This window comes from Mesocricetus auratus, unplaced genomic scaffold (genome assembly GCF_017639785.1).
Source record: "Mesocricetus auratus isolate SY011 unplaced genomic scaffold, BCM_Maur_2.0 Super-Scaffold_100010, whole genome shotgun sequence".
In the NCBI taxonomy this organism is placed as follows: Eukaryota; Metazoa; Chordata; class Mammalia; order Rodentia; family Cricetidae; genus Mesocricetus; species Mesocricetus auratus.
In genome coordinates this window covers 83,678,121-83,695,273 of record NW_024429194.1, presented here as the reverse complement: position 1 = coordinate 83,695,273, position 17,153 = coordinate 83,678,121, and the positions used below count along the sequence as shown (strand labels likewise).

Here is a 17,153-nt window from a genome sequence, read left to right as displayed (position 1 = left end):
TACTCGTACACAACACACACACACACTCACACGATGGACACTACTTTGGCGGTCAAGTTTCAAATCTGCAAAGCCCTGCAGACCCGGAGGCACCCAGGCTGCTATACGGTCTTCAGGTCTTCCGATCCAGGTGAACCTCCTTGCCGTGAGAAGCCTGAGGATTTCCCCTGGATCCTTCGGGCTTGCATAAGGGCCGGGAGAAAGCGCCAGACCGGTCCAAGCAGATTGCACACACCCGGGGAGCAGCCAGGGCGGGAACCTAGGCTGCTCCCTAGCAAGCGCAGCCTCCAGGTACAGCGTACAGCGTGCAAGGCGGTGCACAGGTGCACGGTCGCACCCGACTGCCCGGCCGAGTGACCAGGGCTTTACGACCCCAGCCCCGAGGGAAAGGGCGGAGGACTAGAGGACCGCAGGAGGCAGTCCCGGGCTCGGAGCCCACAGCACCCGGCCCGCCCAGGGCGCTCACCGAGGGGTCGCAGGGAGAAAGGATGCTCGCGCCGGGCGGGGCGGGGCCAGTGGGGGAGGGGGCCGCTGCCCGAACTCTCACTCACCGCCTCGTTCGCCTCCCGGCCCGGGCTCCGCGGCTCGCCCCGCTCCGGTGCCAGCCGCTCGCGTCTCCTCCCGAGACTCAGGGACCGGTCAGGGTGCACGAAGATGGGGAGACGTCGGCGCGAGCCGAGGGAACGTGTCGAGCAAGAACGAGGGGGTGGGGAAGGTGGGACGGTGGCTCGGGCCGCCGGGAACACCTCAGACACGACCGCCGCCGGCTCCACTCAGCCACGGAAGCTGCGGGCCCTCCCACCACACCGGGTCCCGCCTCCGCACCCCCCGCCGGAGAGCGACGGCCGTGCTGGCCAATCAGAAGCCTAGCGCAGTCAGGGCTCGCCCGTCTAAGGGGGCGTTCGCAGAAGGAAGAGGAACGAGGAAGGCTAGTACGGCGGCGCGACTTCCTGTGAGTGACAGCACACGACAGCCAATCGACAGCTGCACGATGACTTCATCGCTGAGGGAAGTCTGGAACTGGCGGAGCTGCGGCCAGGAGGTGGGAGGAGGTCGGGGCTGAGCCGGGGGCGGAGTCTGGGTCTTAAAGAGACCCGTAGCCCATTTGATCACTCTGTCAACGAAAGGGTGACCGTGAAGCTACCCAGGGTTCGGTGCCCAGTCGGGAGCTTTTGGAATAGTCCTTCAGCCTCCGTCTCGGTCCTTTTTCCGGTTGTCTTTGCTCCGCGGGGACTCCCAGATCGATTATTTCACATTCACGCTTCCGAAAGGAGACAATAAATAATTCCGCTCTGGCTTGAAGCCTTGATTTCCGTCATGCCTCCGCCCCACCGTGGCCCACCTCCTTCTTTCTCTGAATCATTTCTCCTATGGTAAAAGGATACTGACAACTACCGGCCTAGAATGTTGAGACCATTAACAGCGAAAGAGCTTGAAGCTGGAGGAAAAGGATTGAATGAACCAAAGAGTTCTGAGTGGCTCTTCCAACTTTAAAATTCTGAACTGCTTGTGTGTAGCCAAAAAGTGTGTGATGTGTGTGACAGTGTACATAACTCCGACTTTCAAAGAGATTGTTGACTGTAGCCATGCAAGACCCACCCTGTCAAGTTGCTAAGAGCCACTATGAAGGCAGACCCCTTTCTGGCACACCCCCCACCCTCCCAAACAAAGGGAGAGACGCTAAAAAGGAAAAATAATTCGGACTTGGGCATGGTGTTTCAGGAACACTTTCCCTAGGAAGATATAAACAAACGTCTACCTCTCCTTTTTGGGCACCTACAATTGGATAAACCGGACTGCTATTTCCCCAGAGTCCAACCTGGGAAACCAATGGGTTTATTTGACTTGCTTAGGAACGTGGCTGACCCTCAAAGCAGCGGAGCCACCAAAAGGTTGAACCCCAGCAAGGTTGCTGACATCCCCATAGCTGCACGTATGGAGTGCACAGTCCAGTTAACTTCACAGTCTACATGCTCTGGCCAGGTCACAAGACCTCTAGCAGGTTGGGGTAGAGTTACATACAGCTAAGCTGACGGATGCAGCAGGGAGTAGTTGGGATCCAGTGAGGGTCCAGGGGCTCCCCCCACACCCCTCTTTCAATGCAGGAGCATCAGCAGTCAACAAGTCCAATCTTCAGGGTCTCTGGTAGCTTTGGAGGACAGTGCCACAGGACACAGGGAAAGGGAAGGGAGGCACTTTCCCCAGAGGTTTTGGGAAACAGTCACCCAGGACGCAGAAGAGGAGGAACACAAGAAGAAGCAGCTCATGGGGGCACCCTTGTAGATTCTGGAAAGCGCTGTGACTGTACGGGGACAATTCACGTCACATCTCAGAGGCAAGCATTCTGTCGGCCCTGAGTAATTCCCAATTATTCATCTCTTAAGTCAGCCTGAAGTTCAGTACCGGGTGTCTCATCACAGAACCGTGGAGGAAGGCCAGATCCTGTGGTCCCTTAGTCACGTCCTCCCTCCCAAGAGTTAAAAAACAAATCCCACAAAAGCCCTAATAAAGTTATATATTCAACAAACATATACACTATATAACTTACGTAGTTATTACTTGAATTATTAATTATCAGTTACATTTTAAGAATATATAAAATGCCAGCACTCAGGAGGCAGAGGCAGGCGGATCTCTGTGAGTTCGAGGCCGGGCTGGACCAACAGCCTCCAAAACAATATGGAGAAACCCTGTCTCATAAAACCAATATATATATATAGATAGATCTCATGTAGCCCAGACTGTCTTCTATTTTGCGCTACAGTCAAGGATGACTTCGAGCTCCTGATCCTCCTGCTTTCACCTCCCAGAAACTGGGATTATGAGCATGGATCACCTGGCTCAAAAAGTACCTCCTTGAGTAAGACACCGAGGGGTAAGACAGACGAGATTAGGTAAACCATAGCCTTGGGGTACCTAGGCTACGCCAGGAGAAGCTGAGGCAATGCTGAGACTTTAACACCAGGCTGGGTCATAACTAACAGACGATGCCAAAGCACCCTCAGAGGAGAAAGTCCTACAGCCTGGAACTATTGGGGTGGGGAAGATTACCCCAAGATAAGACCAGGGCAGGGCGCTCTGGCTATTGTCCACAACCATGGTGAAAAGGAAGCAAAAGTGCGTGTCTTAGTTATGGGAAGAATGATACGCCCATTCATAGCTGCCTGCAAGGCAGCTCCTTAGACCTGGAAAGACAGCCCCAAGGCTATGGTTTACCTAATCTCGTCTGCCTTACCCTTCGGTGTCTTACTCAAGGTCTAAGTCCACCACCCCACAGATGAGTCTTCTAGGAACAACCTAAACTGTATATTGCATATATTTGTATGTATGTATACATTCAAAGGGCTGTTTTTGTTGTTGTTGTTGTTGTTTTGGTTTTTCCAGAGAGGATTTCTCTGTATTGTTTTGGAGTCTGTCCTGGAACTCGCTCTCTAGACCAGGCTGGCCTCGAACTCACAGAGATCCACCTGCCTCTGCCTCCCCAGTGCTGGCATTAAAGGCGTGCACCACAAACACCAGGATAGGGCTGTATTTTTTATATTTATTTAATGCACAAGGGTGTTTTGCCTGCATGTTTGTCTCTGCACTATATTTCTGTCTGATGCCCACAGAGACCAGAAGAGGGTATCAGATCCTCTGGAACTGAAGTTATAGATGGTTGGTGAGTCGCTACATCCGTGCTGAGAACTGAACTCAGGCCCTCTGGAAGATCAACCTGTGCTCTTAACCTCTGAGCCATCTTTCCAACCCCCTGTTGTATGTCTTATCCATATTCTGTTTCTGTCTGATCTCTGACCTTGCCTCTACCTAATGCTATCCTTTGAAACTGCACAGAACAGGGCGCTAGAAAGATAGTGCAGTGGTTAAGAGCACATACTGCTCTTGTGGAGGACCCGAGTTTGGTTTTAGCTCCCACACAGGTCTATAACTCCCGCTCCAGGGGATCCACTGCCTCCAACCTCTACCAGCACTGACACATACATACACATACATACCCCAACACAGACAGACACATGTAATTGAAAATTATTAAATTTTTTGTGTGTATGGTGTTTGATATGCTTATATTTCTTGATACCACATGTGTGCCTTATGCTTACAGAAGCTAGAAGGGGACATTGGATCCCCTGGAACTGGAGTTACAGATGTTTGTCAGCTGCTATGTATGGACTGGGACTCAAACCTGGGTCCTCTGGAAGAGCAGTCAGTGCTTTTAAGCCCTGTGCCATCTCTCCAGACCTTAAAAAAAAAAACTCAGCCAGGAGATGGTGGCACACACCTTTAATTGCAGCACTCAGGAGGCAGAAGCAGGCAGATCTCTGTGAGTTTGTGGCCAACCTAGTCTACAGATCGAGTTTCAGGCCAGCAAGTGCTATACAGTCTTGAACAAAAGAACAACTGCACAGGATGTGTTTAATTGTACTTCGCTCTTTCCCAGTTTCTCCCCACCACCACCACCTCCACCGACAGGGTTTCTCTGTGTAGCTTTGGAGGCTGTCCTGGGACTCACTCAGCAGACCAGGCTGGTCTCAAACTCACAGAGATCCACCTGCCTCTGTCTCCTGAGTGCTGGGATTAAAGGCGTGCGCCACCACTGCCCAGTTTATTATGTTCTTTTATTCTTTTTCTTTCCCACTTTCTAACTGTCCCCAAAGCAATGGGGATAGTGTCTCTTTTCTTGCTATTCTTCCTCAAATGACAATTCCCATGTGGCCTATTGACTTCAAGTGGACTTTCTTCCTTTTTCAGGATCTTTGGGTGACATGTATCATCTGTGTCCTTACAATAGACACTCTCTCTTTCCTGGCAAGGAAACCTGAATGTCCTCTGGGAAACACTCTTCCCTACGATTCATCCCTATACTGTCATAGGAGTGGCTTCCTTACTCACATCCCAGGATGAGCCTCTGCCCCATCCTGACCAGCCACTGCATTGTTTACTGCTACAACCACCACCACACTTCTCCCGTCACCGACAGTCACCACCACCGTCAGCGTCAGCACGGTTAGGAAAGTCACAGGACCCAAGAGAATCCAATCAGAATGAGTCCTGAGACTTCTGTTCACCTACTGGAATGGAAATGTTTTCTTTGCTGCATAGGGCTCCTGAACTGTCTGGCTTTCATGTACAATAAATCGTCAGCAAGAATCACATGGACAATAAAACCAAATAAAAGCAAACAGAGGGCTAGGGATATAACACATTGGTAGAGCACTTGCCTACCATACTCATGACCCTGAGTTCCAACACTCACACAGTCACAGAGACAGGCTGGGAGACATAAAAGCTAAACAATTGAGCCAGGAATGAAGGTCACATCAGGTAATGACCCTGAGAACCTAGATCTAATTACTTAATTGGCTGTCCGATTTCTACGTGTCTTGAGTCATTAGAAACGGAACATTTAGGGTTTGGGGTATAGTTGAGTTGGTACAGGCCTTGCCTACCATGTATAAAGCCTCAGATCCGCTCTCCACGACTGCCTAAAACCAGGCACATGTCGCATGCCTCTAATCTGAGCACTTGAGGGGTAGAAGCCAGAGGTCAGAGGTTTATGATCATCCTTGGCTACATAGACAGTTTGAGGCCATCCTGGGCTACATGAAACACTGGTTCAGAAAGAAGGGAAGAAAGAGAGAGAGAGACAGAGACAGACAGACAGAGAGAGAGAGAGAGAGAGAGAGAGAGAGAGAGAGAGAGAGAGAGAGAGAGGGAGGGAGGGAGGGAGGGAGGGAGGGAGAGAATACCTGTAAGAGAGAGCTAATAAGCAAAATTTATTGGGGGAGGACAAAAACCCTGAAAGGGAGAAAGTTGAGCAACACAGGAAAAGGGAAAGAGTCAAGCAACACCTAGCTGAGCTTGTCTTGGCCTGGTCTGCAGCTGGAGCGCTCCAACAGGCCAAGGTACAGGAAGCTCTTGTGTCTCAGTTTCTCAGGCCCTGGCCGTAGGCCTGGAGGGAGTGACGGTCCCCGGAAGCAGCTCTCTTTAACTGAGGGCAATGTTTGGAAATCTGGGGGCAACCAGAAGCACTTGGCAGCTGAACTTCTCTGGCTAAGGTGACATGAGAGTGGTCCGGCTGACTTTGCCTCCTCTCCAGAGTTGGGCTTCTATTGTTGGCAAATGTAATAAGTAAAACAGCTGGGTGTGACCAGACTGGCAGAGCACATGAAGGCATGGCCTTCCTTGACGACTGCCCTCAACCATTACAAGCTAATTTGTGTTTCTGTCAGCAAATTGGGTGACTCTATTGGTCCTTTGGCTCAAGCTAGCCTTATAGACCAGCTAACCTTATAGACCATCTTTGCATTCCACCCCCAGCTTTTCCTCCATAGACTAGTCTAATTCACTCTTTCTTACACTTTTTTTTGGGGGGGGAGGAGGTGGCTGAGATATGGTCTCATGTAGCCCAGGCTAGCCTCAAACTCACTATGTAGCCAAGGATGATCTTGAACTCCTGATCCTCTTGTCATCATCACATCTCAAGTACTGAGATTATAGCACACACCACCATGCCTAGTTTTCTCCTGTATTATTACCAACTCTTTGCGTGTGTGACAAGGGCCATTTTGGAGCCTAACTTTGTGGCCTGCTGGGCAAGCCATCCAGTTAGGGGGCCTGCATTCATGGGCCCTGCAATTAATTCTTCAATACAAATGTAGGACTTTGGGCTTAACTCTGCTGGTAACCAGCATCTAAGTATCATTCTGCTCACTTTTCTATCTTTCTTTCTAAGACAGTGTCTAGCCTGGCTTGCCAGTTGACTAGCTCTGTAGACCAGGCAGGCTTGAACTCACAGAGATCCACCTGCCTCTGCCTCCTGAGATTAAAGGCATGCTCCACCATGGCTGCTGACTTTTTGTCCACATTTTCCGAGGCTGCGGCTTGCTTTTTCCGTTCAGTGGTCTCATCACTTGGCCACTACTCCTGATTTTTTGAAGGGCAAACCCAATGCCAGAACATTTGGGCAGACTGCTGGACATCTATCCCACACATGCAACCTGTAATCCACATGCCTAGAAAACACATCCATTCATGCTTCCTTCTCTGTTTCTCTTCCCGGGTAATTTCTCCAAAGCTATTCTCTGGGTTTTGACTGAACTGTCCTCAGTAGACACAGTTCCTTTCTGTTGCTTAACTTCTCATCCAGGTGGGGCCTCTTGCCTGGAATGTCCCCTCTTCACTTTCTATTCAGATCCTAGCCCTCACCACACTTCCTCCAGGAAGCCCTTTGCTGTTTCTCTGACCCACCAGAATCTGGTCTTTCTCTGACAATATGCAGCTCCTAGGCCAAGCACAGTGATAACTAAACACCTTAAGGATAAGGTGAAGGTTGTCGGTGGTACCCTGATGCTGTTAACGGTACCCATACTCCAGGTAAAGAAACTGAGGTTTAGTGAGGCTAAGTACCTTACCCAATATCCCAAAACTAAACACTAGCAAAACCAGAATCCAGATCTGAAAATTAGAATTCTGAATAAAATTCAGCAAGTACTTATTGGCTGCGTACAGAGAGACAGGGGAAATAAAGATTAAATAGGCCAGGTATGGTAATGTATGCTTTTAATTCCAGCACTCAGAAGGCAGAAGCAGGAGGCTCTCTCAGGGTTCAGAGTGAGCCTGGTCTACATATTGAGTTCTAGGCCAGTCAGGGCTACATAATGAGACCCTGTCTTAAAAAGAAAAAAAAAGCTGGGTGTGTGGAGGGGTAAATGTGTGCCTTTAACCCCAGCACTCCAGAAGCAGAGGCAAGTGGATCTCTGTGAGTTCGAGGTCAACCTGGTCTACAAAGCTACACAGAGAAATCCTGTCTCAAGGGAAAAAAAAGAGTAATTTTTGCCATAGGTGTGAACAGCGTTAACAGATGACACAAGCAGCAACTATGCTGTAAAGACACTGGACATGAGAGTTCGAGTCTGGTGGGGTCCAGTAAAGCCACAGGCAGGTTTGTTTGACAGACAGGAGGGAGGTGGGGCATGTCAGAGAACTCTGTAAACACAGAGCATGTTTGAGCAAGGAAGACATCTGGCTTCTTTTGGGAGAGAAACGCAAAGTTGTTTGAGGTTTTGTTGTCAAAGGCAAAGAACGCTGAGGTGAGGAGGGAGGCTGCCTGCCCTTAAGAGCAGGCACTAACCCAAGATAATCGAGGTACCTGGCAGTCCCTTGCTTTTTTTTTTTTTTTAAATGTGTTGTTGATTGTGCTGGGTTTTTTTTGTTTTTTGTTTTTGTTTTTTTTTTTTTGGTTTTTCCGAGAGGGTTTCTCTGTAGCTTTGGAGGCTGTCCTGGAACTCACTTTGTAGACCAGGCTGGCCTCGAACTCACAGAGATCTGCCTGCCTCTGCCTCCCGAGTGCTGGGATTAAAGGCGTGCGCCACCAACGCCCGGCCTTGTTTTGTTTTTATAGACAGGGTTTCTTTGTGAAGTCCTGGCTGTCCTGAAACTCACTCTGTAGATCAGGCTGACCTCAAACTCACAGAGATCTGCCTGCCTCTGCCTCTGTGTTCCAAGTACTAGAATTAAAGGCGTGTGCCACCATTTCCCTACCTTGTTTTTTTTTTTGGTTTTTTTTTTTTTTAGGCAGGGTATCTATCAGTCTGTAGCCCAGGCTGGACTTGAACTCATGACAATCAGCCTGCTTCCACCTCCTAAATCCTGGGGTTATGGGTGTAATTACAGCTGCCACACCCAGGCAATAGTTTGTTAGTTGGATTGGAAAGACTCTGATTTGGGGAGCTGAGGATAAACTACGCTTAGCAGGAGATTGGGTGGGAGGGGTACTTTTTACTGCTTGTTTTTCACTGTTGGGGATCAACCAGGAACATGCTAGGCAAGTAAGTGCTCTACCTCTGACTTATATTCCAAGACATATTTTCCCTTACATGCTACAAACGCGTTCTCTTGTTCTGTTCCCCGGAAATCATCCTCGAGAAGTGGCAGTCACTTTTCAGTGTTCCCATAGTAGCACAGTAGGGGACTGTAGTTGACAACAACGAATGGAATGCTTTAAGTAGGAAGTAGAGGGGGGCTTGAATCTTCTTTTTTTTTCCCTGAAGCAACGCCGTACAGAAGTAAGCTTTACAAGGACCGGAAGAGCACATTTCCCCGACATTGTGTTCAGTCCAGCAGAGCCCAGGTTCTGGTGCGCTTGCTCACAGGCCTCCGTAGACACTTCAGACTTTGTCACTCAGCATATTCGCCAGGGCTCTGGTTACATCACCAGTACTCAGGTTGTTCAGAGACACACTCTTCTCTTGACCGAAAGCCTAGAGGGCCCAGAGCCTGGGCTGCACCTCCGAACACTCTCGGGTTAGAGTGGGCAGGCCGGGTGCGCCTTCTTCAGCTCCAGTACTGCTGCTGGATGAAAATCCCTCACACCCTGGTGTTGGGCCCCAGCCCCATGGGGTCTCTGTGAGTTGCTGGTCAGCCTACAAGGGCAGCTTGTTTTCCAGTCCAAGTGCTTTCTGTTTTCTAGTCCTGGCTTATTGCCCTGGCCTTGACCCTCTGACATCAACATCTAGCAGGAGGAAAACAACGATCTCTTCTACCTGGGGTTTTTCCACTGTGCTGTAAACCTGTATATAAAGCTCCTCCCTCTTACAAGAGAGAGACCTCTTAGCACTTGCAATGAAGACACACACACACTCTCTCTCTCTCTCCTGGCAATAAAGGCAGCACATGCATTCTCTTAGTACAAACAAATGGACGTCTGGTCTTTTTTTCCCTGATACCTTGGAGTTGCTTGTGGCGCTGGCGCCGCAATTGGATGTCCCACCGAGATCCAGAGAGACTTGGAAAGACTGGGAAAGATTGGTCAGATAGAAGACTCGAAAAGGAGAGACTCGAGAAAAAAAAGAATCAAAAACAGGTACCTCAACTTCTAACAGTAAAATTAAATGGTCAAACCTCCAGGCTTTACTTGAGAGATCACCTTCTAAGGAGAAGGTGGATTGTATTAAATCTCCAGGCCTTCGCCTGACACCAAGGTCAGGAAAGAAAGGGGAACCTGAGAGATTGCCCTAGGTTGGAGGGTGGATTGGATTAAATCTCCAGGTCTTCTCCTGACAAAAGTCAGGAAAGAAAGGGGAACCTGAGAGATCGCCCTCAGTTAGAGGATGGATTAAAAGTGGGTGAATTGAAAATTGGTAACAGTTAATAAAGGAGGTACTGGTATTAAGTAAAAGAAAAGGAAAAGATAAAAGTATATAAAATGGAAAATACACAGAGAGTCTGGATACTGTGTACAGTTGGGGTGTCTTTAAATTGTTTAATTGCTGAGAAAGAAACAAAAACTGCTAAAAGACAATTGATTATTATGTTGCTAAATTAATCCAACTTGCATGTTTTGAAAATGCTTTGACTTCTAAATTTAAATATAAGGACAGGTTACTTGGGAAAAGAATTTCTGCTTTTGTTTCCACAGAACATAAAAAGCTGTGGGTTCCTTCCAGACTAGTATGGTTTGATAAAGCAAGACCACCTGAAGCAGTGGCCCAGGTGATCCAACACCTAAAACAGCTAAGATGATGCAGCCTTACAGACCACAAAAACAAGAACTTCAAAAGGTTTCTGTTTTGTTTTGTTTTGTTTTTTGTCATGATCCCTATGGTATTTCAGCGCCCCTTAACAGCAGGAAGTAGTTTGGAAAGAACGACGCCCACATTCCCAAATATTGTTTATAAATGTTTGTTTTTGTATACTAAAATTGGCATTAACATCCTAGTCACCTGAGATAGGTGCTAATTTATATATAAAGAAGGGGGGAGATGTTGGGCCCCAGCCCCATGGGGTCTCTGTGAGTTGCTGGTCAGCCTACAAGGGCAGCTTGTTTTCCAGTCCAAGTGCTTTCTGTTTTCTAGTCCTAGCTTATTGCCCTGGCCTTGACCCTCTGACATCAACATCTAGCAGGAGGAAAACAACGATCTCTTCTACCTGGGGTTTTTCCACTGTGCTGTAAACCTGTATATAAAGCTCCTCCCTCTTACAAGAGAGAGACCTCTTAGCACTTGCAATGAAGACACGCACATACACACTCTCCTGGCAATAAAGGCAGCACATGCATTCTCTTAGTACAAACAAATGGACGTCTGGTCTTTCTTTCCCTGATACCTTGGAGTTGCTTGTGGCGCTGGTGCCGCACCCTGGCTGCCCAGCGAACGCTGGCCCAAGTGGATGCGAACCTCACGCAGCGAGAGCCAGCTTAGCACCGACTGCTCGGCCAGCAGCGGCCGCCTTCTTGGCTAGCCGGTTTGAATATTCTTAACACAAAGTGATGGACAAACAGGTAGGCAGACAGATATGCCAATTGGCTTGATCTAAGCATTGCACATTCTGGACCTGTAATGACACGTCACACTGTATACCACAAATATATACAATCACAATGTGCCAATTCAAAGCGTTTTGGGCCTTGATGACATAAACCTTTAATCCCAACATTCAGGAGGCAGAGGCAGGCAGATGTCTGTGAGTTTAAGGCCAGCCTGGTCTACAGAGTGAGTTCCAGGACAGCCAGGGCCACACAAAGAGTTTTAGCCTGTGTGTGTGGCCCTTGGGAGGTAGAGGTAGGAGGATCAGGAGTTTGAGGCCATCCTCAGGTAATCATTAGGCTACATGAGATCATGTTTCAAAAAATCAAAAAGAAAAACTCACACAAATTAGTGAATGTATGTAAATATATATTCATACTCATATCCTCTAAACTAATAATAATTTTTATTACATAATAAGCCCTCAGCAAATATTTTTAAATTGAATTGAACACATAAACAATGTGATTTAAAAACAGAGGCTGGCCGGGCGTTGGTGGTGCACGCCTTTAATCCCAGCACTCGGGAGGCAGAGGCAGGCGGATCTCTGTGAGTTCGAGGCCAGCCTGGTCTACAGAGCAAGTTCCAGGACAGCCTCCAAAGCCACAGAGAAACCCTGTCTCGAAAAACCAAAAAAAAAACAAAAAACAAAAAACAAAAAACAAAAAACAAAAAAAAACACAGAGGCTGTGGGAATAATGGAATATATCTATATACTTGGAAGGCTGAGGCTGGAGGATTGCTCCACATTTGAGACCAGTCAGGTCTACACAGTGAATTTCAAGCCAGCCAGGACTACATAATGAGATCCTGTCTCAAACCGATCAAGGGCCGGAGAACATGCACTGCTCTCTGCCAGAGGACAACCGACAACCTTCTTTAAGTGCAGGGGATCTGACGCCCTCTACTGGACTCCACAGGCACTGCATTCAGGTGCACATGCCCACACATTTACATATAATTTAAAAATAAATATAAACAAACAAATAAAGCCGGGCGTTGGTGGCACATGCCTTTAATCCCAGCACTCGGGAGGCAGAGGCAGGCGGATCTCTGTGAGTTCAAGGCCAGCCTGGTCTACAAAGTGAGTTCCAGGACAGCCTCCAAAGCTACAGAGAAACCCTGTCTCGAAAAACCAAAAAAACAAACAAACAAACAAAAAACAAATAACAACACACCAAGGCTCTGTTTGATAGCACCAGGAATCTAGTTGTGCTTTTTTGGTTCTGGGATTTTTGTTTGTTTTTGTTTTTTGTTTTGAGACAGGGTCTCACTTGGCTGTCCTGGAATTTGCTATACCAACCAGGCTAGAACTCAGGGTGATCCTGCCCGTGCCTCCTGAGTGCTGGTATTAAAGGTATTGGCTACCACACCTAGTTTGAAATCTATATTTTACTCAGTGTGTACGAGTCTAACATCTCCCTTGATTCCTTCAAAGCCATTTTATGGCAGGTTGCAGCCTTATCCCCATCTCACAGATAAGAAAAAAATGGAAGGTCAAACAAGGCAGGTGACCAGCTGTCCAAGTACGCAGGGATGAGGTAAAGTTCTGGAACTTTGGGTGGGGAATCCCCATAGGCAAGAGCAAATCTCAAGTGCTGCCCCACCTGCAAGAAAATTTCTGTATGTCTCATTCCACAAAACAGGCCGACTCGAAAATCTGGCCCACTGGAGTTTATTTTGTCTTTTTTTATTTTTATTTTTTTTGTCAGTACAACCAGTACCTCCCACCTCCTACAGCCGCTCTGGACTTTTTAACTGGGGTTCTAAGGATCAGAACTCTGTCGCCAGTCCCTCGCCCGGCTCTCTCCTGGTAGTTTGGAAAAGATACAAACATAGGGTGTGTTGCTTTTGTCGGTTTTTTTTTTTTTGTTTGTTTGTTTTTTGTCTTTTTCCCATGCTCTCATTTCTTTTACTTGCTCAGTCACAGAGTAGAGATCAAACCTAGAGTAGAGAGCCTCCTGCATGCTAGACAAGTCTCCTGTCACCATTACGCTTCCGTTAGGGGTCTGAGGATCTAAAAGGTCAGAGAGTCGCCAAATGAATGAGTTTTCATCTGGGAGTGAAGGAATCCAAGCTGGGGCAAGTCTTCCCTGGAGGACTGGCTAACAGACAGGGTCTGTTTTATAAACTGTTCTTTGGCGCCCCCTGCTGGTTGTGATCACAATACCTCTTTTTTTTTTTGAGACAGGGTTTCTCTGTGGCTTTAGAGGCTGTTCTGGAACTCACTTTGTAGACCAGGCTGGCCTCGAACTCACAGAGATCCGCCTGCTCTGCCTCCCGAGTGCTGGGATTAAAGGCGTGCGCCACCACCACCCAGCTCACAATGCCTCTTTAAATTTTTAGTATTTTAAATGTAATCCTTTCTAAAGAGGCAGAAACAACAGTACAAAGAAACTAAACTGAAGATAAATATTAAAGCTGGGTGTGGGAACTGGCGCATGAATTCCAAGCACTTGGGAGGCTGAGGAAGGAGGATCACAGCAGTTCAAGGCAAGCTGGGTTATCCCATGACATCCAGATCAGTCTTGAATGTGGGCTGAGTTCCTGAAGTCAGTTTAGGTCCTGTTCCCCACGCCCTCATGCTGGGATAGAACACAGGGCCTCAGGCACACCAGGCAAGTGCTTGGCTGCCCAAGGTCCAAACTAAAACACAGAACAAACAGGATTAATCCTGCACTCACACTGTCTCCACACCCCACTCTGTGTTCACCCCGTCTCCATCACACACTCTGTGTTCACCCCGTCTCCATCACACACTCTGTGTTCACCCCGTCTCCATCACACTCTGTGTTCACCCCGTCTCCATCACACTCTGTGTTCACACCGTCTCCATCACACTCTGTGTTCACCCCATCTCCATCACCACACTGTGTTCACACTGTCTCCACCACACTCTGTGTTCACCCCATCTCCATCACCACACTGTGTTCACACTGTCTCCACCACACTCTGTGTTCACCCCGTCTCCATCATCACACTCTGTGTTCACACTGTCTCCATCACACACTCTGTGTTCACACTGTCTCCATCACACACTCTGTGTTCACACTGTCTCCATCACACACTCTGTGTTCACACTGTCTCCACACCACACTCTGTGTTCACACTGTCTCCATCACACACTCTGTGTTCACACTGTCTCCACACCACACTCTGTGTTCACACTGTCTCCATCACACTCTGTGTTCACCCCGTCTCCATCACACACTCTGTGTTCACACTGTCTCCATCACACTCTGTGTTCACACTGTCTCCATCACAGACTCTGTGTTCACACTGTCTCCATCACCACACTCTGTGTTCACACTGTCTCCATCACACACTCTGTGTTCACACTGTCTCCATCACACTCTGTGTTCACTCTGTCTCCATCACACTCTGTGTTCACACTGTCTCCATCACTACACTCAGATCTGAATCTAGCAAGCACTGGAAGCAAAGTTAGCTCTATCCCCAAACGTGCTGCTTGAGGAACCCTGAAGGCAGTAGTTGGAAACTTCACTGTAGGAAATGGAAGGGGTCCTGTGCAGACTTACCCACTGTGGTGGTTTGAACTTGAATGGCCCCGATAGCCTCGTTTTTTGAATAATCAGTCCCCAGTTGGTGGCTTTTTGGGAAGGATTAATAAGTATGGCCTTGTTGGACAAGTTATGTCATGTGTTACTGCAGATGGGCCAGAAGTTTCAAAAGCCTCCTGTCACCTGCAGCAGGCTCTCTCTCTGCTTCCTGTTCATGGATGGCATGTGAACTTTTGGCTGCTGTTACAGTACCATGTTTGCCTGCCTGCTGCCATACTCCCCACCATAACAGTCACTGACTCCTTGTCCTCTAGAACTAAAAGCCTAAATTGAAGGATTCCTTCTATAAGTTGCCTTGGTCATGGTGTTTTAGCATACCAAGGAAAGTAACTAGCCAAACAGTTCATAGAAGAGGGGACATTTTCATAACCTGCCAGGAGCTGCTTGAAGACTTCCATAAGGAAGGAAGATTTCTATTTATTATTTTTGATTATTTGTGTGTGTGTGTGTGTCTGTGTCTGTGTGGGTATGTGTACATGAGTACAGTGTTTATGAAGGCCAGCAGAGGACACTGGATCCCTGGAAGTAGAGTTACAGCTGGTTGTAGACCCACGCTGTTGTACATGAGGGTGCTGGGAACTTGTGTCTGCAAGAACAGTCAGTACTCTTAATCCCTGATCCATCTCTCTAGCCTGGGTTGGTTTTTATTTTTGAGTAAGTTCTTACTTTGTAACCAAGGATGACCTTGAACTCCTGCCTCTCCTGCCTCTGCCTTCCAAGTGTTAGGACTGTAGGTGGGTACTACCATGTCAGGTCTCTTTCTTTTTCTTCTCCCTCCCCCCTCCCTCCCTCCTTCCTCACAGTCTTGGGGCCCTCCCTTAAGACAGTTCCATTAGTAAATGTACTTGCCATGCAAGTCTATTGGTTTAAATTTGATCCTGGGAACCCACACAAAGGTGAATAGAGAGGAGGTAAGCATGATAGCACACTTGGGAGGTAGAAGCAGGAGGATCCTGGTGAGTTCAAGGCCAACCTGGTCTACATAGCAAGTTCTAAGACAGCCAGGGCGACATAGAGCGACCCCTTCTAAAACAAAACAAAAAGAATGAACAGAGAGAACCAACTCCGCAACGTTGTCTTCTGATCTCTACGTGTCACAAGTACTCTGTAGCACATGAACTTATACATACATTATTAAACAAACAAATAACAACTTAAAAGACACATTCTGGCCTTGAACTCCTGGCTTAAGTGATCATATTGGTTGGGATTTTTGTTTGTTTGTTTTGTCAATTTGACGTAAGCCTTGGTCATCTGGGAAGAGGGAATGTCAATTGAGAAAATGGTCAATCAAACTGGCCTGTAGGCATTTTCTCATTGATGATCAATGTGGGAGGGTACAGCTCACTGTGGACAGTTACCACACCTGGGCAGGCAGTCTCATTTGTATAAGAGAGCAGGCTGAAGCCGGACGGTGGTGGCGCACGCCTTTAATTCCAGCACTTGGGAGACAGAGGCAGGCGGATCTCTGTGAGTTCAGGTCAGCCTGCTCTACAGAGTGAGTTCCAGGATAGGCTCCAAAAGCTACGGAGAAACCCTGTCTCGACAAACAAAACAAACAAAAAAGAAAGGAAGGAAGGAGGGAGGAAAGGAAGGAAGGAGGGAGGAAAGGAAGGGAGGAGGGAGGAAAGGAAGGGAGGAGGGAGGAAAGGAAGGGAGGAGGGAGGAAAGGAAGGAGGGATGGAAGCAGGCTGAGTAAGCCAATAAGCAGCACTCCTCCATGGCCTCTGCTTCAGCTCCTGACTCCAGGTTCCTGCCTTGAGGCCCCGCCCTGCTTTCCCTGGATGGTGGACCATAGGCTGTAAAATGAAATGAACGCTTTCCTCTTCAAGTTACCTTGGATGTTTATCACAGCAACAGAACGTAACTAAGACTGTAGTTCTTGTCACTCAACCTCCAGTAGATGACACGTATGTACCACTGCACCTGCCTGGCCACATTTGTGATTGCGTACTGACCGGGATTTCTCTGCAGAGCTGGCCGTGTGAACGTTCTCAGAGCTGACCATGTGAACGTTCTTCAGTACTCGTGTATTTCTGTCAAAGACCTCCTGAGTCATAGGGAAGGTAGATTTTTAGCTTTGGCATTTTGCTATCTGTCTTAGTTGCGGTTTCTATTGCTGCGATGAAACACCATGATCAAGAAGCATGCTGGGGAGGAAAGGGTGTATTTGCCATACACTTCATCATTGCTGTTCATCACTGAAGGAATTCAGTACAGGGACTCAAACAGGGCAGGATTGATGCAGAGACCATGGAGGAGAGCTGCT

General features: G+C 48.0%; 1 pseudogene; it reads right to left on the bottom strand.

Moving 5' to 3' along the window:
• Positions 1–9,167: 9,167 nt before the first annotated feature.
• LOC101836952 lies at positions 9,168–16,943 on the bottom strand (annotated as a pseudogene).
• Positions 16,944–17,153: the final 210 nt, after the last annotated feature.